The sequence below is a fragment of the Pantherophis guttatus genome, chromosome 3, assembly GCF_059756535.1.
Source record: "Pantherophis guttatus breed Tessera chromosome 3, ASM5975653v1, whole genome shotgun sequence".
NCBI classification, from domain to species: Eukaryota; Metazoa; Chordata; class Lepidosauria; order Squamata; family Colubridae; genus Pantherophis; species Pantherophis guttatus.
The window spans coordinates 22,113,911-22,135,564 of NC_142065.1; the positions used below are offsets into that span (position 1 = coordinate 22,113,911).

The 21,654-nt window shown below is 40.6% G+C and overlaps 1 protein-coding gene across 4 annotated transcripts in view; it reads left to right on the plus strand.

Moving 5' to 3' along the window:
• The first annotated feature begins 683 nt into the window (after positions 1-683).
• RIPOR3 (RIPOR family member 3) overlaps positions 684-21,654 on the plus strand; it is a 127,016-nt gene continuing 106,045 nt past the window's right edge. For 2 of the 4 annotated variants that reach the window (XM_034413786.3, XM_034413791.3), the window contains exon 1: positions 684-1,298. The gene's annotated coding sequence lies outside the window, so the exon portion shown is untranslated. The remainder of the gene's footprint in view (positions 1,299-21,654) is intronic. The other 2 variants (XM_087889099.1, XM_087889100.1) reach the window with 2 other exon arrangements.

A 21,654-nucleotide genomic window follows, 5' to 3' on the forward strand; every position in this document is an offset into this window, starting at 1 on the left:
CTGCCACGCTCACCAAGCCACACCACACCACGCCCACCACACCACACCCACAGAACCGGTAGTAAAAAAGAAATTGGATATCACCACTGGAATGGGGTGAGGTCAACAGGAGACAGTTTAAGGTTAAAGTTTTGGGGGTTTGGGGAAGAAACCACAGAGTCAGGCAGTGCATTCCAGGCGTTGACCACTCTGTTGCTGAAGTCGTATTTTCTGCAATCGAGTTTGGAGCGATTTACCTTGAGTTTGTACCTATTATTTGCTCGTGTATTGTTGCGGTTGAAGCTGAAGTAGTCATTGACAGGTAGGACATTGCGGCAGGAGCCTGAGTGGCACAGCAGACTAATGCTATTGTTAAAAGTAGTATTTAGCTTCCAGCTGCCTAAAAATTACTGCAAGTTCAAATCTCGCCAGGCTCAAGGTTGACTCAGCCTTCCATCCTTTCTAAGGTAGGTAAAATGAGGACCCGGTTTGTGGGGGCAATAAGCTGACTTTGTATAAAATATACAAAAGTATGAAGGCTATTGCTTAAGGCCTTGTAAGCCACCCTGAGTCTCCGGAGAAGGGCGGCATATATATATATAGAGAGAGAGATAGATAGATGATAGATAGATAGATAGATAGATAGATAGATAGATAGATAGATAGAAAGAAAGAAAGAAAGAAAGAAAGAAAGAAAGAAAGAAAGAAAGAAAGAAAGAAAGAAAAATATAGGTCAGACCGAAGTCTGTGTAGTTCTAAGTTGTCTAAGGCCAAAATTTGAAGTCTGGTGGCACAATGGTATTTTGTTGTGAGCAGAGTGGAAACATCTCTGGACTCTCTCGATTGTATTTATGTCAAACGGGTCTTACGCGAGGGAGCCTCCCGCGAGCCTAGGAGGGGGTCGAGGAGGGAGGGGAGGAGGAGGAGGAGAAGGAGCAACAGGCGCGGAGCAGAGGCGGCGACAGCAGGCAGATGCTTCTCGTCCCCGGCCTCGCCACTTGCACGCGTCTTCCAGGAAGAGGCGCCTGGTTCGGGCGAGAGAAGCTGCGAGGGCTCGATAAGCTGGCCGCTATCGGGACGTCGCAGGCAGCAAGAAGACCGCAAGCAAAAGGAGGAGCTGCGGGGGGAAACGAGCGAGTCGCGGGCGCATCTCCAAAACCCAGCCGGGAAGGAGGGACGGAGAACAAGCCAGAGGGCGTGGAGACCCGGGCTCCCCTCCAACCGTGCTGGAAGCCGCTTGTGCGCTCGGTGGCGTCGCTGTCCAGGAGGACGGAAAAGCTGCTCGCCCCCCGGGTGCCGCTTCAAGAGATGTAGCAAAGGTAGGAGGTTGGAGGGGAGGGGAGGGGAGGGGAGCCGAGGAGGAAAGGTGAAGCGGGGCATTTGGGGGGGGGAGGGGAGGGCGGAGTTTAAGCCTGACGGAGCCGGTGCCTTACCTGGAAGTTGGGATGTGTGTGTGTGTTGAATTGACCCAGGTCAGGAGAAACTGGCGTAGGATCCCAGACTTGGATCCCAGACTTTTTGATTTAGGGACGTGTTTGGAAGAGAGAGAGAGAGAGAGAGAGAGAGAGAGAGAGAGAGAGAGAGAGAGAGAGAGAGAGAGAGAGAAGGAGTCTGGCTGGCTTTTGGAGACAATTCTTAACTCTGTTTTAAGGCTGCTTTTTCTTCACTGGAGAAAAAAAAAAACCGACTCCGAATTTCAGCACCTCAATGGGATCGTCTGAGCTAGCCATAGGGACCAACCAGAAAAGACAAACGCCATAAATTAAGAGTTTCTTGCTGAAGGAAAATCCAGCAAGAATAAAGGTAAAGGGGGTGGGAAACTCCGTGTTTCATTGGAAACAACAACAATAAAAAAACAACAACTCCAAAACCTCCTGCCAACATAGAAATGCCGTTATAGCAATTTATAGTGAGGCTACAGTTTGGAAACTGTATACAGTCCTGGTCACCACATGTCAGACATGATGCTATAGATGGGGAAGGATGCCAACAAAGCCACTTAGAAGGATGCTGGGTGATTAGACTGGCTCCCCTTCGAAAAGATTAAAAGGGCTGGCTTTTTAGAATAGCTCAGATGGGAAAGAAGGAAGGGAGGCTATTTAACAGCCTATATGTATGAAAGGGTGCTTGGGTGATACGGAAAATGTTTCCAGAGCCAAGTTCTTCTTCCTCACAGTGTGAGAACTTGAAGCATCCCTAGACGCTCAGAACTGAAAGTAAAAGAAGGAATTCTTTGCACAACCTACATTAAACTGTGAAATTTGCTAGCATCTGATGTGGGGATAGTTATTCCTGGAAAACAGGCTAGGAACGGCTCGTAGACTTGATGATTGTTTAATGCCTATAGAATGATGAGCATTGTGCCTAATACCAACTAGTAGGAAGGGAGCAAAGATGGAAAAAGGGCCATGGCCCATCTTCTTCTGGTCTGCACTTGGTTGGAAACTAAGCAATGTCAAATGTTGGACTTTCTTATATTCTTTATATTCTTATATTTTTACATTCTGGGTCCCTTGAAAATATATACTCGGATCAACAAAAATTCTGTTTCTCTGCTTTTGCTGCCCAAGTCTCAAACGCAAACCTTCCCCAAATAAACTGAGCTAAACTCTTCCATAAACTCATTTCCAAGTAAATATGCCTAAGACCACATGCCTTTCCACTTCATACTAAGCTTGAAGATATATTGACCTGAGGGACTGCAGAAGGATGTGCTGGAAATCACAGAAAAATCATTATTAAGAGTATGCTTAAAATAGACTGTCGGGTCATATTTATTTTGCTTCATGCAGGAATCTTTATTATTTACCCCTTTAAAAGATGAGAAACCAAAGCTAATTGCAGTTGTGATCCAGTGGCAAACCAGTGTATTTCTATGCCAAAATATTTTTCACTGAGTTTAATAGTATTTGTTGTTAGGTAAATGGGTATAGGATTGCAGCAGCAATACAGAATAAGGACATGTAATGGCGATTCCAACATCATGTTTAATCACAGTTGTGTTAACTATGATTTGTTGAAAATACTACAAGTCAGGAACAAAAGAACATGTCCACACATGAAGCTCCAATTATGCACATGAAACTTCTGAACTCACTAGATTGGGGTATCTATTTATGTATAAAATTTATAGGCTGCCTATCTTGACTCAAAGTTAGATAAGGGTCAACAGAATTCAAGGAGGGGTTGGAATTAATTTGCTTATTGCTGCATAGGGATTCTAGACTGATCCCTCTTTTAATTCCAACCCCAGTTTCTGGCACCCCTGCTATCCTACAGTTGCTTAGCTTCACATAGCATGCTAAGCCAAAACAACATCAGACTTACCCTGGATTTGGTTTCCTCGAACCCAGACTAGATTAAATTGGAGTTGAAAGGTTGGTGGTTTGGCATTGTCTTAATAGGTTGTGTAAAATAGGCTATTCATTTGGTTGGGTAAAACATTTTATATAAACATCAGGATTTTGCAGGGTGAATCATAACAGGCAAGATGGCAGGTGTGTCATTGTTACCAAAGCCCAACCCCTTTGTGGGCATGGCTTGGATTGCAATATTACATCTGCCATCTTGTCAATTTTGATTACTCCCTACAATCATCTCTGTATGTAAACACAGCAGTTGTGCGCTGGGTTTGTGGGAGGGTGTTGTTATGGCTCAGTGATACTGAATAGGCTTAGCTAATGCAACTATGGAAATACACACAGATTTCACCAGCCCACAATGGCAGATCGGGGATATACCATTCTGTTATTTTTAGCTAATATACCATATGGAAATTGTCAGGCTTGCTGGCAAAACTTGGCAAGATTTTTCAGACAGACAGCTCAACTCAGGATGGTTTGACTAGTCTTTAGGTCTGAATTCAGCTTAAGGCCTTTTGACATACAACATGCTTGGCTAGATAAAAGTATTCGTTGTGGATCAGGAAGAAGTCACAAAAACAGCTGATTCACCTCTGTCAACATGAAATTGTAATTCAGTCTTTATACTAGCTTAATTCCAACACTCGCCCCTCACCCTTCCCTTATTTTAATGGACTTTTCTTGCTGTCCTCCTTTGCCTTGTATGCCTGTTGATATAACTGACATCTCTGCCTTGAGAAACTCTCAGCTCCCAGAGAAATCTCAGTTTTATCCTAGAATGTAGATCTGTTTAATGTAATGAAGTGTCTGTGTTGAAACAAAATGCATGGCATACTAATAAAGAAATTATAGACTGAAATACACACAGAGAGAGACACGCATGTGTGCATGCACACACACACACAAATACAGACATGGTTTCCTCAACTTAGTGCTCTCCAGATGTGTAAGACTAATTGCCAAAATTTCCCAACCAACAGCTGGTTGGGGGATTATGACAATTGAAATTGAACACAATGGCTGGGTTTGCACAAAGCATTATAGCTAAAAGACTGGGAAAGCTATTTTTCAGTATATTATGGAAACTCCATCATTGTCTTAGCAGTTGAATGAACCAAGCTATGACTTTAAGTGTTAATATGCCTTTTTGGGGGGTTTCATTTGGGCATAGCATCTTACTGTGTTTTGTTCTCCTGCGATTAAAGGTGTATAGATTGTATTGTGTGAATTCAGTTACTTGGAGAACAACAGAATGAACGACGTTGAAATATGCAGTAGTGGCCAAAACTGTGGAAACCTTTTGGGAAAAGTGTATTTTCTAAAACTAACTAATAACACCACTTTTTTGGAGTAGTACCATAAAATTATATATCAATGGAAAGATAATTTAATCAAGAATGTAATGCAATAACTTTTATGAAGGATTTGCTATTAGAATAGCAGTTACAGTATAAAGACGAAAAGTGAAACACGTAGGAAAAACGAGATATACAAAAATTATCACCATGTCAGTTAATAGTTGGGTAACCTTTACCATGAATTACAGCCTTACAATGTCTTCCCATGGAGTGAACCAAATCTTTTAGTTCTGCAGCTGTTATAATGTGAAACAGCAGTGGAATAGGATTATCTTGAAACACCAAAAAAAAAAAAAAAGTGGTGTTATTAGCCATCAAACCTCAAAAATACACTTTTCCCAAAAGGTTTCCACAATTTTGGCCACTACTGTATAGTCTATATCTTTTCGCACTCTTCCCACCTGAACAATTGCAATAATGGCAGTGTGGTTAGTGGAAATACTTGGAGAGGCAGTAGGCAGCCCTGATAGGTCACACATAGGATTTTTGAACATTGTATGCAAGAAGAAGGAAGCCAACACAGAGTATAGCATAAGTAAATATGGAGATACCTCCATAACAATATGTTTCAGAATGATTTTTTTGAGAGAGAAAAACGGCTCCTAGAGGAGGAGAAGCAAGCTTTCAGGGGATAAAGACAACTTGCAAAGTCAGATGCTTATCCTGGGGTGGGGGCGGAAGAGATTTAGCCCTGAACCCATTGTCTCGACTAAACAGGGAAGCTGCAGAGAAGGGTAAAAGAAAGAAATAGGAACAGTTCACTGTGTCGGGGTTCCAAGTAACATCTCCAATGAAAGAAGACTCCAAGACTTGAAGTTCCTCAAAGTTCCATTTTATTAGAGATGTCATATTGGCACATCTGGGAAAACCTGAATCTGAAAATTTCCAGGTTTTCCCCATCCAAACGAAAGTCCAAGTCCCTGCCCAGCACCTACATGTTCATCACATGGTCCAATCAAAGTACCGTCCCAACTGGAGATGCCTCTCAGTTCCAGCCTTCCAGGTGCAGGGCAAGATGTCCTTGACTCTCTGAGAAAGGAATGTTATTTTGACTATATATTACCCATGCTCCATACAACCCCCCCTCCCAATTTCCCACAGTAGTAAATGTGGCAGGCCTGACGGCCCAATGCAAAAGATGGCTTCCAGGCCTGACACATTGTATGAGTTAAGCTGCCATTGCTAGGAGATCCAGGATTTAGCTTTGTCTCTTATTTAAGGAGAGAGTCCCTTATTTAGTATTAATTGTAGTGTTCCTTTTTTCTCTGCATGGCAAGGACAGTTTATTGTGATAAATGAAGTATATAGTAATCCCCAAATGCTTATTCATCTTAAATGTGTTAGTCTTTAGGATGTCATATGACTCTCTGTTGTTAAAAGAAATTCACAGAACTCATTTATCAGTTTCTTGCCTGCTCTTACATTTAGCTTGGATTTCTTCGGATGATGACTGTACCAAGCTTCAGTCCTTTAGTCTAATTTTCTTCTAGCTACAAACCACAAAAAGTCTAGTATCTGGGTCTCCAACATGGCACCTGCTAACATGTCCCTTGTCCCCTGCCAGTTCCCTGCCCTGCTTAATTTTATTTATGTTTAATTCTTAGAAGCACACATGGGAAGCGAACATGTTGCAAAGCAGAGCATCTGTGCGAGTTAAAAGCAGTGAAAAACAGTAGCACAGCAAATCTCATCCCTATGAAATCAAGGACATGGGAGATGGGTGTCCAAAGGATGGGGCAAAGAAATCTGACAGGAAGGAAAATGACTTGGAAGTAGGTTTAGACCAATGATGGCTAACCTTTTCCGAACCAAGTGTCCAAAGCATGAGTGCAAGTGTGCCCGAATCCCCAAAATGCAATGTGCACACGGCCTCATGCATGCCCCCTGTGCATGTGTGTATGGCCCTCCACATGTGCCCTGCCCCCGCACATGCATGCATGCCCCCCTCATGCCCCCGACCCCCATGCATGCGTGGCAGAGACCCCAAGATCAGCTGGCTGATGGGAGGCGCACGTGCATGCACAGCAGAACTGAACTGGGGCAATGGCTCACATGCCATCAGAGAGGGTGCTGCATGCCACTTCTGGCATGCGTACCATAGGTCGCCATCATGGGTTTAGACTGTCTCCTTCTACAGGACTTTCCTGGAATTGCAGCACAGCAGCTACGGCTTGTGTTTTCTTTGTTATTATCAGCAATTCTTGGATTTCTTGCAAATTTGAATAAGTGGCTCATTCCTGTTTATGGGATGAAGTCTGGCTCTTCCAACCAAGCTGCATTTTGAGGAATGGGCTGCCATGCATATAGGCAACTATGGGGTTACTGGGCACAGAACAGTAAGATAACATGCATTATTATGCTATGATGCAAACAAAAATAATTTTGTATATGCATTGAAAGTTGACATAAAGGGTTTGCCTTGTAATATCGCTGCATTTGGTTAGCAATTTTTCCATTGTTGTGCCTAGTTGTTGTGAAAAATCCAAAAGGCATTATTTGCAAATAAAGGGGTGAGTGACTGAAGGCTGGTGTTTGGTTGCCTTCTTGTACATGACTGTCTTATGGTTGGCCACATCTAGCATGGCAACCATTTGGTGAGAGTACTTATAACTCTCTATAAGTCCAGAAACACCAACTGTTTCAGAAAAGTTGGAGAACCTTTGTGTAACAATTAGAACTATTACGTTATAATCTATTCCTGATTACATATAGTATTTGCTATGTCCCATTTTTGGCACCACAGTTCAGAGAATTTGGAACAGGCTGAGGGGACAGTAATGAGGATGATTTTGGGGGGCAGAAGATCAAGAATGATCTATCAAGAATGATGGAAACTGCTAGAGATGGTTAGTCTTGGGAAATGATGACTGAAAAATCATTTAGCTATCAGAAAGGACACCTTGTAAGAAGGTCAAGCTATGTTCTCCCTCATTACAGAAAACAGAATATCAAATAATAGATTCAGCTCTCCAAGTTTATGTTAGAACAAAACTTCCTAACAGTAAGAACAGTTTAACGATGGAATCAATTATCCAGTGAGATAATGGTCCAAAGGTTAAATTACCCAAATGCATCTTTAATTTGGATTTCTTCACTGAGCAGAGCATTGGACTTGGGGGCATGAATAGCCCTTTCCAATTCTATAATTCTATGTCATCTGTTTCTGTTTTAGTGACGTAGCTGTAAACAGAGAAAACAATAAATTAGCCTCAAGTAGAAGGACAGCCTAGAATTCTGTGGCTCTATGATTTTCTCTCTCAGTCCAGCTCCCATTCATTACAGAGAGGAAATCATAGAGGCAAAATATAGCAAGGCAGGTTGTCGTAAGTTTGCTCTTCCAAAGTGAGGAGCAGCTTGGGAGGGTAGTGATGATCAGCCATCCCTCAGTATGGTGGAAAAAGGGAACCTCCTGCATCATTCTGATCAGCACGGATCAAAATTTCATTGGGGCTCATTGCAGAGTAACATGATGTTAGATGTTCTGCTGTGGACCTTGATGCTTGTTCAGATACTTTGGGCTCTCTGTTTTCATTCTCTTATATTACTACTAATAATATATAATAATAATAGGGACGCAGTTGCTCAGTGGCTAAGACACTGAGCTTGTCAATCGAAATGTCGGCAGTTCAGTGGTTCAAATCCCTAGTGCCGCGTAACGGGGCGAGCTCCCGTTACTTGTCCCTAGCAGTTCAAAAGCACGTAAAAAATGAAAGTAAAAAAATAGGGACCACCTTTGGTGGGAAGGTAACAGTGTTTTGTGCACCTTTGGCGTTTAGTCATGCCGGCCACATGACCACGGAGACATCTTTGGACAGCGCTGGCTCTTCAGCTTTGAAACAGAGATGAGCACCCGCCCCCTAGAGTCAGGAACGACTAGCACATATGTGCGAGGGAAACCTTTACCTTTATATTACTAAATTGGAGAGCACATTAATATAGAGAGGGCTGCATACATCCCTCATCTTAAAGGATGGCTACTGGTGAGTTGTGGCGATGTTTGGATGACAGCATGAATTCAAAACAGAGATTGAGTTCAAGCAAAGAGAAGCTGTTCATGCTTGCCATCATTGACTTGTTGCTAGGAAGATTCTTATTCTTGACACAGAATCTGAGGGAATTCCAGGTGATCTCACCTTGTTGTGGAGGAAAGTTGGAAATTCAAAGAGTTCCAAGATGTATTATTATTATCATTATTATTTGGAACCTTTTCTTCAGAGCTAGGTGAACCTACCTGCACCTGACCTTACCATTCACAAAAAGAGCAACTAACTAGACTTCTTTTTGAATCTTGCAATTATGAAAGAAGAGAGCCCTCTAGAGCAGGGGTCCCCAACCTTGGCAACTTTAAGACTTGTGAACTTCAACTCTCTGAGACTTGAAGTCCACAAGTCTTAAAGTTGCCAAGGTTGGAGACCCCTGCTCTAGAACACATGAATCTTGGCCAGGAGCTTGGCTGACAGAGTCCTACTGAGAATATATATGTACTGTAGCTGCTGTAGACCAAATTGTTTCAGCTGTTTTTTTTTCTCTGCCCACAAATTTTATTCCTCCCTGCACTGATGATGTTACCCAGTCTGGTAATGGAATGTCTGCAAAAAACAACAACAACCAAGCATAAAAAACAAAAAGGGCCCAAAGTATACAATGCTGTCATGACATACACAACCGTCTTTCAGCAACTTGCTACTGCTTCTTACCCTTCTAGTATTTGCTGTCTAATGTCAATACAAGATTCTTATGGTGTTTTTTTTTTTTAAAAAATGTTTATTTTTAAAAATAGTTGAATATATAATTACCACCATACACAGACTCAATACAGTGGTGGTTGTATAGTGAAAGAAACCCCTTACATACATTATAGTGATAAAGATAAATTAAATGGAACTGGGAAGGAAGGGAGGGAGGGAGGGAGGGAGGAAGGAAGGAAGGGAAGGGAAGGGAAGGGAAGGGAAGGGCAGGAAAGGAAAGGAAAGGAAGGGAAAGAAGGAAAGGAAAGTCCAACTATATAATGACCATTTAGTATCAATATGGGATTAACAACACAAAAGCTTTTTATTAAGACTGCCCATGCAGAAACACATGGGTTTCTATAGTGGTGCTGGGATAGGAAAGATCCCCACCAGGAGATGAATCTGGCAGGAGTCTTCTTTGTACCTAACCCCTTTCCCAGGCTATCAGTATAACTTATTCTCTGTGCTCATTGCACCAGCTAGACATAAAGCAGGCATAGATAAAATAAGGCTCAGATAAAGGAGAAGTACAACAGCCAGGACTTAAAGACACAGGATCAAAAATAAGAAGTCCATGATAATAAAAAAAATAATACCATTGTTTATGGAAAGGAACTGAGCTTTTATCCTGCCTTCTCACCATTCCTGAACCTTTGACACAAATGTTCCAGGTGAAACTGTTCAGTTCGAGAGCTATTTATTTTCCTGTTTAAGCCTATTAAATAGAGGATTTATTTTTCTGTTTAACATAATTATTAGAATCTCGAGTTCTATTACATAGGGAAGAAGTTGGCAGTCTTCTCAAGCATAAAATACTATTTGTATCAAATCTCCCCTTGGATAATGTAAAAATGCTTTTCGTTTTTCAAGAAACAAAATCATCCCTGTGGTCTGAGGTGAGCTCATATGAGAATAATGTCATGAGAAGATATTTATATATTTGATTGATTGATCGATTCACACCCTCTTTCCCATCTAAAAGTGTTGCTATATGACGATTCGTAATATTAAACAAGTTTTAAAAGAATGGTTCAGGATGTCAGATATAAAGAATTAGGACAACATCTGTAAAGGTAAAAAAAATTAGGCTGGGATCTAATAGTCTCTTAGAAAGATGGTCTTCAAATCATTTTTAAATTTTTTTTATGAACCTCTGAATTTTTTTCTACACTCATTTCCCTGGAAAAAAGATTGCGTCTTATATTAATTTTTGCTCCAAAACACACATTAGGGTTTATTTTCTGGTTAGGTCTTATTTTTGGAGAAATCTATCTATCTATCTATCTATCTATCTATCTATCTATCTATCTATCTATCTATCTATCTATCTATCTATCTATCTATCTATCTATCTGAAAACCACTCATGCATTAATCACGAAATCTCCAGAACTGTAAAGCCTACAAACTTGAAATTTGCCATGTATGTTCCTCTTGGCTTCTAGGTGCTCACTAAGCTTCTATATTATTATAACATGCTCTGATGCCAATTAGTTAGATGTTCTACTCCCCCTCTCAACTTGAAAATAACTCTGGAGAAAATGGGATAGCATAGGACAGGCTTCTGTGGGGCAAGCCTCATGGAGAGAAGGGGCTAGAAAGGGGATAGGGAGGGAGGGAGGGGATAGGATAGGAGATATTTCTGTGGGGCAAGGCAGAGGGAGAGAAGGGGATAGGATAGGGGAGGATTCAAGCTGTAAGTGTCGATTTATCAAGCCCGATCACATAGCTTCGTAGTGAAGCACGGGGATCCAGCTGACGATCTTAATGGGGGTTTATTTTTGGGGTAGGACTTATATTATGAGGATCCTGAAATATCATGCTAGGGCTTATTTTCTGGTTGCGTCTTATTTTCAGGAAAATATGGTAGCCTCTAGCCCTTTGTGAGCTATACTGATGGGATGACTTGCATAGACAAGCACACATCTTTTGTGGAATGACAGAAGAGCTTAAATTAGAAAAAAGAAACACTTTTGTTGCTATGTTAAGTAATTAGGAGACCTGCCCTGTAATCCAGGAACATACTAGTAAATCCTGATCTATTTCTGCCAACTTTGTATTTATCTGAAACAGAAACTTTTGTAGTATGGAGTAAATTTATATGCATAAATCCAAGCTGTTTACAGTATTGTTACTTTTTAGTATTATACAACTATTTACTTTAAAATATTTATGAGGTCTTGGATCAGAGTTCAGCTACATTTTATTGGGGAGAGTTCCCCCCCACTTCCTGTCTTAAAACAGCACTTTTTATAAACCTGCATAAGTGAACATTGAATCAGTTATATAAAAACCGTATCATCCCGGGAAAAATAAAGCCTAACTGAATGCTTTAGTGAGATCTGTGAACTTAGTTTTGGTGTATTGCAAACAGGTCATTCATGTGCTGTTAAACTGCTAACCGTTGCCTTGTTGCTTTCTTGTAACATGTCTTTATGTGTATAAACTGGACTGGGAGGGGTAAATGTTCAAAGGAACATTTAGAATGTTTGTTTTCTAAGGATCAGAGTGAGCAAATAATGAAAACATAATATCAAACGAGCCAGAGGAAATGTATTAAAACTTTAACACTGCAAATCTTGAATAAGTATTGCAATGGAAAGTAAAACAATTTACTTCGTGGCGCAGCAGACTAAAGTGCTATTAAGTAGCACCAGCTGCCTGCAATTACTGCAAGTTCAAATCTCACCAGGCTCAAGGTTGACTCAGCCTTCCATCCTTTCGAGGTAGGTAACATGAGGACTCGGATTGTGGGGGCAATAAGCTGGCTTTGTATAAAAAAGAACACCGCTTTAGGGGGGGGGGCGAAAGCCCTACTAAGCAGGTATATACAAAAGTATGAAGGCTATTGCTTAACGCATTGTAAGCCGCCCTGAGTCTCCGGAGAAGGGCGGCATATAAATCGAACCAATAAATAAATAAATAAATAAATAAATAAATAAATAAATAAATAAATAAATAAATATTACAAACACACACATACACACACACAGTATACCAACCTATCTACCTACCTACATACGTTCATACATGGCAGGTGGACCAAGGCAGTCATAGAATGGATTCCACTTGATATAAAGCATCCATGAAAGAGACCTAAAGCAAGATGGACTGACAACATCAGCAAATATTGTGGACCTAATTGGAAAAAGAAAGCTCAGGACTGTATTGGTTGGAAACATGCAGAAGAGGCCTTCAGTGGATAGACAATGGTTAGAATGATGATGATGATGATGATGATACATACATACATATGGGCACCGGGTTGGACTAGATGATCTCTAGGATCCATTCTATTCTCTGGTGAGAAATATTTGGACAATCTCCTCTGGGAAGTCTCCCTGAAAGGATGGGCAACATTTCCGGTGGAAATCAAGATTTCTTTGCCAGTTGGCAACCAACATCAATTTTAATTAAGCTATAGTCTGAATCTTACCCTCAGTTTTATTCACATGAGAAATAATACCCCCTATTTTTGCTTCCAATTTCTCTTTTCCAGTTTTATCATTGTTCTGTTGCTGTTTGATAAATGTTGCAGAAAAACAGAGGAGAATTGCTTCATTTGTTAGTTGCGTGATTCTTTTTTAAAAACTTCCATTCCTCAGTTTTACCAATAGAAAAAGTCTATTTCTATGTCGGTAGTGAATACAAATCTTTGTGGCCATTATGATAATAATATATCGATAAACAGACCATGGTTTGTTGCAAGATGTAAACAGCTCAATATGTGAACCCAGTAATGGGTCATTGTAGGAGACATTTTCCTCCAATTGCAATAGGAATTTGTTGTGCATCGTTAGGATATTTTTAATGCACCTGGGGAACCTGACTGGCATTTCCTTTTCCTTTTTATAGGATTTTGATGGATGGATGTGCTGGAAATAGAATTTGAGATGTGAGCTTTGGGGATAGTAAATTCTGATTCTCACAATCACCTCCCAGAATGTTTGACATTTGTTTAGCCAGTTCTCCAATGGCTTGTACTGAGCAAAGAATCAGGACACGAAAACAATATATTTGAATATAATTACTCAGGAGTTTTCTGGGTAAATTCCATATAGGAAAGGTTGGAAAAAGATCTCAGGCATTTCTGCAGTGTCTGCTTAATGTAGTACAGACGTGACTTTAGCAAAAATTTGAGGGGAAGTAGATTGGCAGAATGTCAGGCAATTATTTGGCCTAGTCTGAACTTTGGAATGAAAAGTACAGTATATGATATTTCATGAAGAAAGAACCTTTAAATAAGGACCAGTTTGAGATGCAAAACCCTTCCTTTTAATCTGTGCCTATAGATCGCATCACACTTGTGCTGGGGGCACCAAGGCTCTTACGGGTTGAAAAAGGTTTAGCCAGTGACATCTCCGTTGCCCAAGGCACACCAGTTGGGGGCTCCTTTCATGTCTCCAGCAGAAGCTGGAGCGAAGGACAGGAGCTCACCCTGTCCAACAACAGCACTTGGGTCTCGAACATGAACTTGCTGCTTATCAAGCTAGCATCCTAACCATGCGAGTCAACATGGTCCTGCCTAGGGATAGTGGACAATCTATTGGACATGTAAACTGCCTTGTCCCATTGGAATATCTAAACCCAGCTCCTAAGATAGCACACAAGATGAGAATTAGTTGATCTTCTCAAGAAGACAGAGTTGTACTCAGAGATTTTAGTACCAGAGTTAGGAAAATCCATTTTCTGATGTGCTGTTTGCTTCAAATATATTCCCCTTGTCAATTAGCTTTCCACAAGCTGATTTTCTATTCTGGAAATTCTCAGGATGACTTTAAAGTCTTTTACAGTCCTAATTTCTATGCAACAATGAAAAAGTAGTAGGAGAAGTTTATTTTGGTCAGCCACTGAGACGTGACTTTGGCAAAGATCAGAGGTAATTACGTTTTTGCTTTTCTAATGGAAATATTGAAGAAGGAGGGTAGGAAAGGAATTGATTCCTTTTGAACTTTAGAACTGGAGAAGACTCCTGGGAAAACCATGGCCAGTTAAGAAAACCAAATGGACGGCTTGTTAAACAAATCAACCCAGCATTCCCACTTGAAGCACAAATGAGCCGTGGTGGTGCAGTGGTTAGAGTGCAGTACTTCAGGTTACTTCTGCTGACTGCCGGATGCCTGCAATTTGGCAGTTCAAACCTCACCAGGCTCAAGGTTGACTCAGCCTTCCATCCTTCCGAGGTGGGTAAAATGGGGACCCAGATTGTTGGGGGCAATATTCTAACTTTCTAAACTGTTTAGAGAGAGCTGTAGAGCACTGTAAAGCGGTATATAAGTCTAAGTGCTATTGCTAAATGGCCAGGCTCAAATTATAATACTTCAGAAACATTATGCAAAGACCCAGCTTTGTGGAAAAGGTCAGAGGAAAGAGAAGAGAAAGACCAGCAGCAAGTTGGATGCATTCAGTTACAGTGACCATTGGGCAGTGGTGGGTTACTACCGGTTCTGTGGGTGTGGCTTTGTGGGCATGGCATGGCTTTGTGGGTGAGGCTTTGTGGGTGTGGTATGAGAAGGATACTGTAAAATCTCCATTCCCACCCCACTCCAGGGGAAGGATACTCTAAAGTCTCCATTCCTTCCCCAATCCAGGAGAAGGTTACTGCAAAATCCCCATTTCCTCCCGATCAGTTGGGACTCAGGAGGCAGAGAATAGATGGGTGTGGGGCCAGTCAGAATTTTTACTACCGGTTCTCCGAACTACTCAAAATTTCCGCTACCGGTTCTCCAGAACTGGTCAGAACCTGCTGAAACCCACCTCTGCCATTGGGAGACCTGAAAGAACAGATTAGGAATGGTGTCTAGGAGTTGAAAATGACATGATTGCACAAAATCACATACTGGTAATCAATAGAAATAAAAAGAAAGAAAGAAAGAAGAAAAGAAAGGAAAAGAAAGGAAAGGAAAAGAAAAGAAAAGAAAGGAAAAAAGATCTGGCCTTAGAATTCAGGATACATACTTTCTAGTTTTTTTCTTCTTTTTTAAACATTACATTCTGGAGAGAGAGAAAGAAAGTTACATCCCCCCATGCAATGTGATGCAAGAATTGTTCTCCATCACTTTAATTCCTTTCAAACCCTTTCATATACATGCATTTTCTGTTTGTTACCCAGAGATGAGGAGCTATATAAATGTGCTAGATAGACCGATGATGATAGATAGATAGATAGATAGATAGATAGATAGATAGATAGATAGATGATAGATATGCAATTGAGTTCTTAATGGTTGATCTCAGAGAAGCAAGGGCATAATATACTGAATTCTTCTTGAAAGAAGAAACTGGATTTCAGTTTATTCACCTAAAATAGTCACTTAGGACCAGCTATGTGCTCCTGACAAGGTACCTGAATAGTTTGAATTGCAGGTACCTGGAGCCCAGTCCAATATCCAGCAAAGTCTACCTAGAAATGACTGAACCAAAGTGGTGTGACCTCTTGTGCAAATTAGTGTCTCTATGGTATGAAACAAAGTGGAGTCTAAGAATCACATGTTCATTAGGAATTGACTGTGAACCATAGCTGGTACCAGTGGGAGATGGATTGCTTCAAAATAATTCAAATTGGAAGTGTTTTTATGCTGTACATAAAGTGTAAGAATCCCGTGCTTGTTCTGACTCAAAAAACTGGAAATAGCCCATGTCAGAAATCACTGCAGAACAAGTTGCTTTTCCTGAAGAGCATTAATGCATTATTCAATTGCTTTGTGCTGAGAGACAGGGGAAGATTGCAAGTGGGGTTTTTTATTTGTGAATGCCTCAGGGTTCAATCAATACAACCCCTTCCATTCAACATCTGCAGGAAACTGCTAGGTGAGATCATCAATATGTGAATGGTACACAATTCTACAACTCTACTCTGAGTTGCACAAGTGATATTGTCTACGTACTGATCCAATATCTGGAAGCTTTTCAGGTGTGGATGAGAAGGAAGGGATTTTTTCTCAACTCTGACAAGGCTGTTTCAGTGGGTCAGGGATACTGGTGCACAACGTGGGAGTCTTCCTGGACTCACAGTTCCTGCTACTGCTTGATGAATTGGTGGCAACTGTGACCAGGAAGGCCTTTGCACAGGTTCAGCTGATGCACCAGTTGTGTCCCTTCTGTAACTGGAAAGCTGTTCAGATGATCACTGACTTACAACTCAACTCATAGAGGGACTTTTGCAAAGGGCTTGCCGTGAAAGACCATCTGGGAGCTACAGCTGGTTTAGCATGCAACAGTGTAAGCAGTTGTGTAAACAGGCTTTGCATCCAGGGTCAAAAAACAAAGATGGCTGCCACAATAGTGTGATTGAGGCTGTGCATCCAGGGTCAAAAAACAAAGATGGCTGCCACAATAATGTGATTGAGGCTCTGCCCATTTTTTACCTGCTATTCAGTATGTCGCATGTAAAGAACAAACCAAGGAGAGTGTATTGGCAGTCAGTACAGTTTGCATTTAGCAAACCAGCCAACCAATTGTTGGAAGGAAAATCCATCTGGTTCAGTTCCAAGCTGAGAGAAAGATGCTGGAAACAACATGGAGGCTGATTAGAAAGATGGTTTAATGATGAACAGAACCACCAGTGGTTCTGGTGCAGCTGACAAAATGGAGTTGAGAGTGGGTGGTTTTATACCTTCTTTGGGCTTTGTATTTGAGCTTCCTGTTCCTGTGCAAGAACATCTCCTCTAATATTCTATTGGCTATTGTCAGATTCCTATGGGGTCATGTAGGGGTTATGTAGGGGTCATAGCTGGCTCTATACGGAAAAGAGGAAATGAAAATCCTAGGTGTTTGTCTGAGTTTGGACTGCTCTGGGGGGTGCAATGTCTGAAATACCCTTAGGAGATTGTGCAATGTAGTGAGCTCTGTATCTTCTGCTAAATGGTAGTAGGCTAATCCTATTATGTCCTGAAGGGTCATGTCCTGTTCTTAATCCCATCACACTGAAGCTGAAGGTCTTTTGTTTTGTAGACAGGATGGCCCAGTCTTTCTTAATGGGCACAAAATACTTGCTGGAGGGAGGCTATTAAAAAAGAGTGAGTCTGCTTCCTGCCTCTAAAAAAACACATTTCTCCATTTCTCATTTACATAAATATAATATTCTGCCTTTTAAAAATATTCCTCAAAATATTTCATTCTTCCGGGGGGGTGGGCTGGGCTTCCCACACAACCCACCTATCTACCTGTCTCATTCAATAGGTGCAGTAAAAATATTTATGTAGGCCTCTCAGAAAGACCGGGGGTATCTGTTTGCTATTTGACAGCAGCTTTAGTTTGGTTCTGGTGGGTTTTTTTTTTTGCTAAGTGTGTCATGAAGTCAGGAAAAAGGCCAGGCTGCTTTTGCTCATTTCACCATCTAAGCTTTTCTGTCATTGTTTTATGCTCAAATGGTAACAATCACAACTGAGTTGCTATGTTTGTACAAGCAGCAGCATTAAAGTGTAAGTCTAACTATCTGAAACATTTTTGAAATTTAAACATTCCCAAAGCTTACTTTTTTAAAAAAATACAAAAGAGTCAAAAGAAACATTCATGCTGTTGTGAAGATAGTAATGGTGAAGAAACTTCTTCCTGATCAAACACATCTGGACCAGTGGGGGGTTTCAAATTTTTTTACTACCGGTTCTGTGGGTGTGGCTTGGTGGGCGTGGCATGGCATGGCTTGGTGGGTGTGGCTTGGTGGGCATGGCAGGGGAAGGATACTGTAAAATGTCCATTCCCACCCCAATCCAGGGGAAGATTACTGCAAAATCCCCATTTCCTCCCGATCAGCTGGGACTTGGGAGGCAGAGAATAGATGGGGGCAGGGCCAATCAGAATTTTTACTACTGGTTCTCCGAACTACTCAAAATTTCCACTACCAGTTCTCCAGGTCAAACCTGCTGAAACCCACCTCTGATCTGGACCGAACCTCCTTCCTGTAGTTCACTTTCTCTTTTCACGGACAACAACGATGATTTGCACCCTTTTATAAGGTTTGGCATTCCCTGGCTGGGAATTACATGGCCAGATGTGTTACTAGAGAAACAATCTAAAAACAATCTGAAAAACACGTTTTCCAATTCTCTGCTCTCCCCCTCAATGATGGCAATTAGAAAAATTGCATTTGTGTTTCCGAATTTACGTATGTCCGTGTGAAAGTGAATAAATAATGTGCAAGAGATTAGGTGGACTGTACTGTCCTACATCTGTTAGCATTTTAAATTTCTCATGCAACAATTAAAATATGCTGCATTGGCTACATGATTTATATCCCTGCGAGACAGTTTTATTCAATCCTGGAATGATTTTTGAAACATTTTTTTTTAAAAAAAATTGTGCCTTTTGTAGGAGCAGCTTTATTGTGGCCATACACACCCCATGGGCTGAGGGGCAAAGGGACATAAAGGAAGAAAATACTTCTGAGATAGTGTCAAGATGACGAAATCTTAAAACATTAAATTCTAAATGTTATTGGATATTGAGGAGAAAGCAACTTTATATATATATATATATATATATATATATATATATATATATATATATATATATATATATATATATATATATATATATATATATATATATATATATATATATATATATATATATACACACACACACACACATACATATATACATACACACACACACACATACACACACACACATATATATATGCAAAAAATTAAAATCTCAGGTGTTTTCCCGCATCATGTTAAATAAGTTAATTAAAATGTTTAAAATTCTGGTTAAAATCCTATCTTAAAACCTTGGACATTCTTATCCTGGGAGAAGAAGTAAATATAACTATACCACATTCTGAATATAATTTCTAGGTCATATTTGTTACATTTATACAGGTATATGTTACAGCTGCTGCACCACAAAGTGCTAGTCTCTCATATACAGCCCAGGAAGAGAGTAGGTTTTGAAAATGTAAACAGGAGCTTCAGATGGATTCCATTTTTAGTTTGCCAAGTGTTCCACGTCCTATTTTCTGGGCTCAAACAAAGGCATTCTAATCCCTGACTATTTGCAAGCCTTTAAAATGTCAATTCCCTTCTGAACCAGCAATAATAGCATCTAGCCCCTGAAACCCATTTTGCAGATCCCAGAATGTTCACCCAAGACTGCATTTCAATTTGATGGAAATGGTCTAATTTCAACCTCGCTATTTGCTAGATTTGAGCTGAAGGCATCAAATAGATAAGTTAAATTAGGTCTCTAATCCTTTATACGCTTACCCCAAAGGTGTTGTTTCAAAAGGCAACTGGAATTTTCTTTGTTTTGCTTGAAGACGTTTTGCTTCTCATCCAAGAAGCTTCTTCAATTCTGACTCAGTCAGTTCAGTCAGAACTGAAGAAGCTTCTTGGATGAGAAGTCTTCAAGCAAAGCAAGGAAAGTCTAGTTGCCTTTTGAAAAAGCACTCTTTGGGATACTCATGACCTGGATAACTGAGAATCTCTATAGACATCTTTATATGTTTATTTTGTGAAAGAAATTCTCTCAAAGGGGATTCCAGTTATTTTATTAACTTTAGTATACCGTACTTTTCAGAGTATAAGACGCAGCTTAGTTTTTGGGGAGGAAAATAGGGAAAAAAAATCTGCCTACCAGGTATTCATCTGTCTAGCGTCCTTAGTCTGGTCAACTTCAGCACATTAGTTTGCTGTTTTTTATCCCCTGCTTGGGGATAAAAAACAGCTTCTAAGGCACAACTGATCTTTGGAGAGAGAAGCAATGAGAAAAGCAGGCAAATCATGGAGATCACTTCACTTGCTAGCTCCTCCTTAGGGCTGACAAAAATCTTCACAACTGAGAGTTGGAGAGAGCAGGCAAAGCTCGGAAGATCGCTAGCGCCTCGTTAGGGCTGAAAAAAAGCTTCGAAAAAGCTATATTTGGAGTATAAGACACACCCAAATTTTCAGCCTCTTTTAGGAGGGGAAAGAAGTGTGTCTTATATTCTGAAAAATACGGTATGTTACTACTCTATAACCTCCAGAAGATGAAAATGGCATGATGGAGGGATGTCTGCAATGAAGTAAAGAAAAGGCAAGACAACAGTCACTTGTGACTGCATAATTCAAGTTCCACCCTTTTTCAATGCAAAGCCATCCTGATTTTTTTGTCATCCTCATGGACACACATCATTGGTGGCATGTCCTGGTCTACCCAATATCAGGAAATAAGACCAAGGTACCCCCAGGATCAGCACTGCTAGGCACCTGTCAAACCCCTACTCCTTCAGCATAAGTGACTTTTTTGAATTTTCCTAACTTGGTTCCTCTATCTCCTTGCTATCATTACCTATTTCATTACTCTCTGCAACAAAGGGTGCTTCTCAGTGGTGAAATGAAATTTTTTTTGCTACTGGTTCTGTGGGCGTGGCTTGGTGGTGGTGGGTTCATGTGACTGGGTGGGTGTGGCCAAGTTTTTTAAAAAACTTTTTTAAAGCATTTTTTTACTACCGGTTTGGACGAATAGGTAGTAAAAATGCTTTAAAAAAGTAAAAAAAAGGTTCTGACGATCGCGCGGCACAGCTGTGATCATCGGAATCTCTTTTTTTAAAAACTTTTTTAAAGCATTTTTTTTACTACCTATTCACCGGAACCAATAATTTTTATCACTAATGGTTCGCCCGAACTGGAGTGAACCAGTAGCATATCACCCCTGGTGCTTCTTTTTTTGGGTGGTTTTGTGAATTGAACCCATGGCATCACTGTCTCTTTTTCGCATCAGTACTGCCAAGATTGATGTCAGTGATTCAACTCATGCAAGTTATCTAATTCACATCATTTGCACGTTGATGTCATGATATCTGTGGCATCCTCATGGTTTCTACCTGACACCTATACAACACTGGGTGATAAATGGCTCCAATGGAGTTCACAAAAGGACAGCTTTAAGCTGAAAGCTCTTCTTTCCGTGCAGACCTTCTCCAGACCACAAAGTATTTCTTGTCCTTCAAACAAGAATGAGAACTTTTTAGATTGCCAGCCTGGATATAATTATTTGTGCCAAAAGGCAAATTGAAAATGAAGCTGCATATGGGAACGGGGGAAGCTAAAAAAGACTAGAGTCCACATCACTCAGTTAAAGTAGATAATTGAAATGTTAAGGGGTTGAAAAAAGCCAGGGATTAGACTGCTTTTTTGTTTGAGCACAGAAAAGAGGACATGAAACACTTGGCAAACTAAAAATGGAACCCATCTGAAGGTCCTATTTAGATTTTCCTAACCTGCTATCTGCATGGGAAGTATAC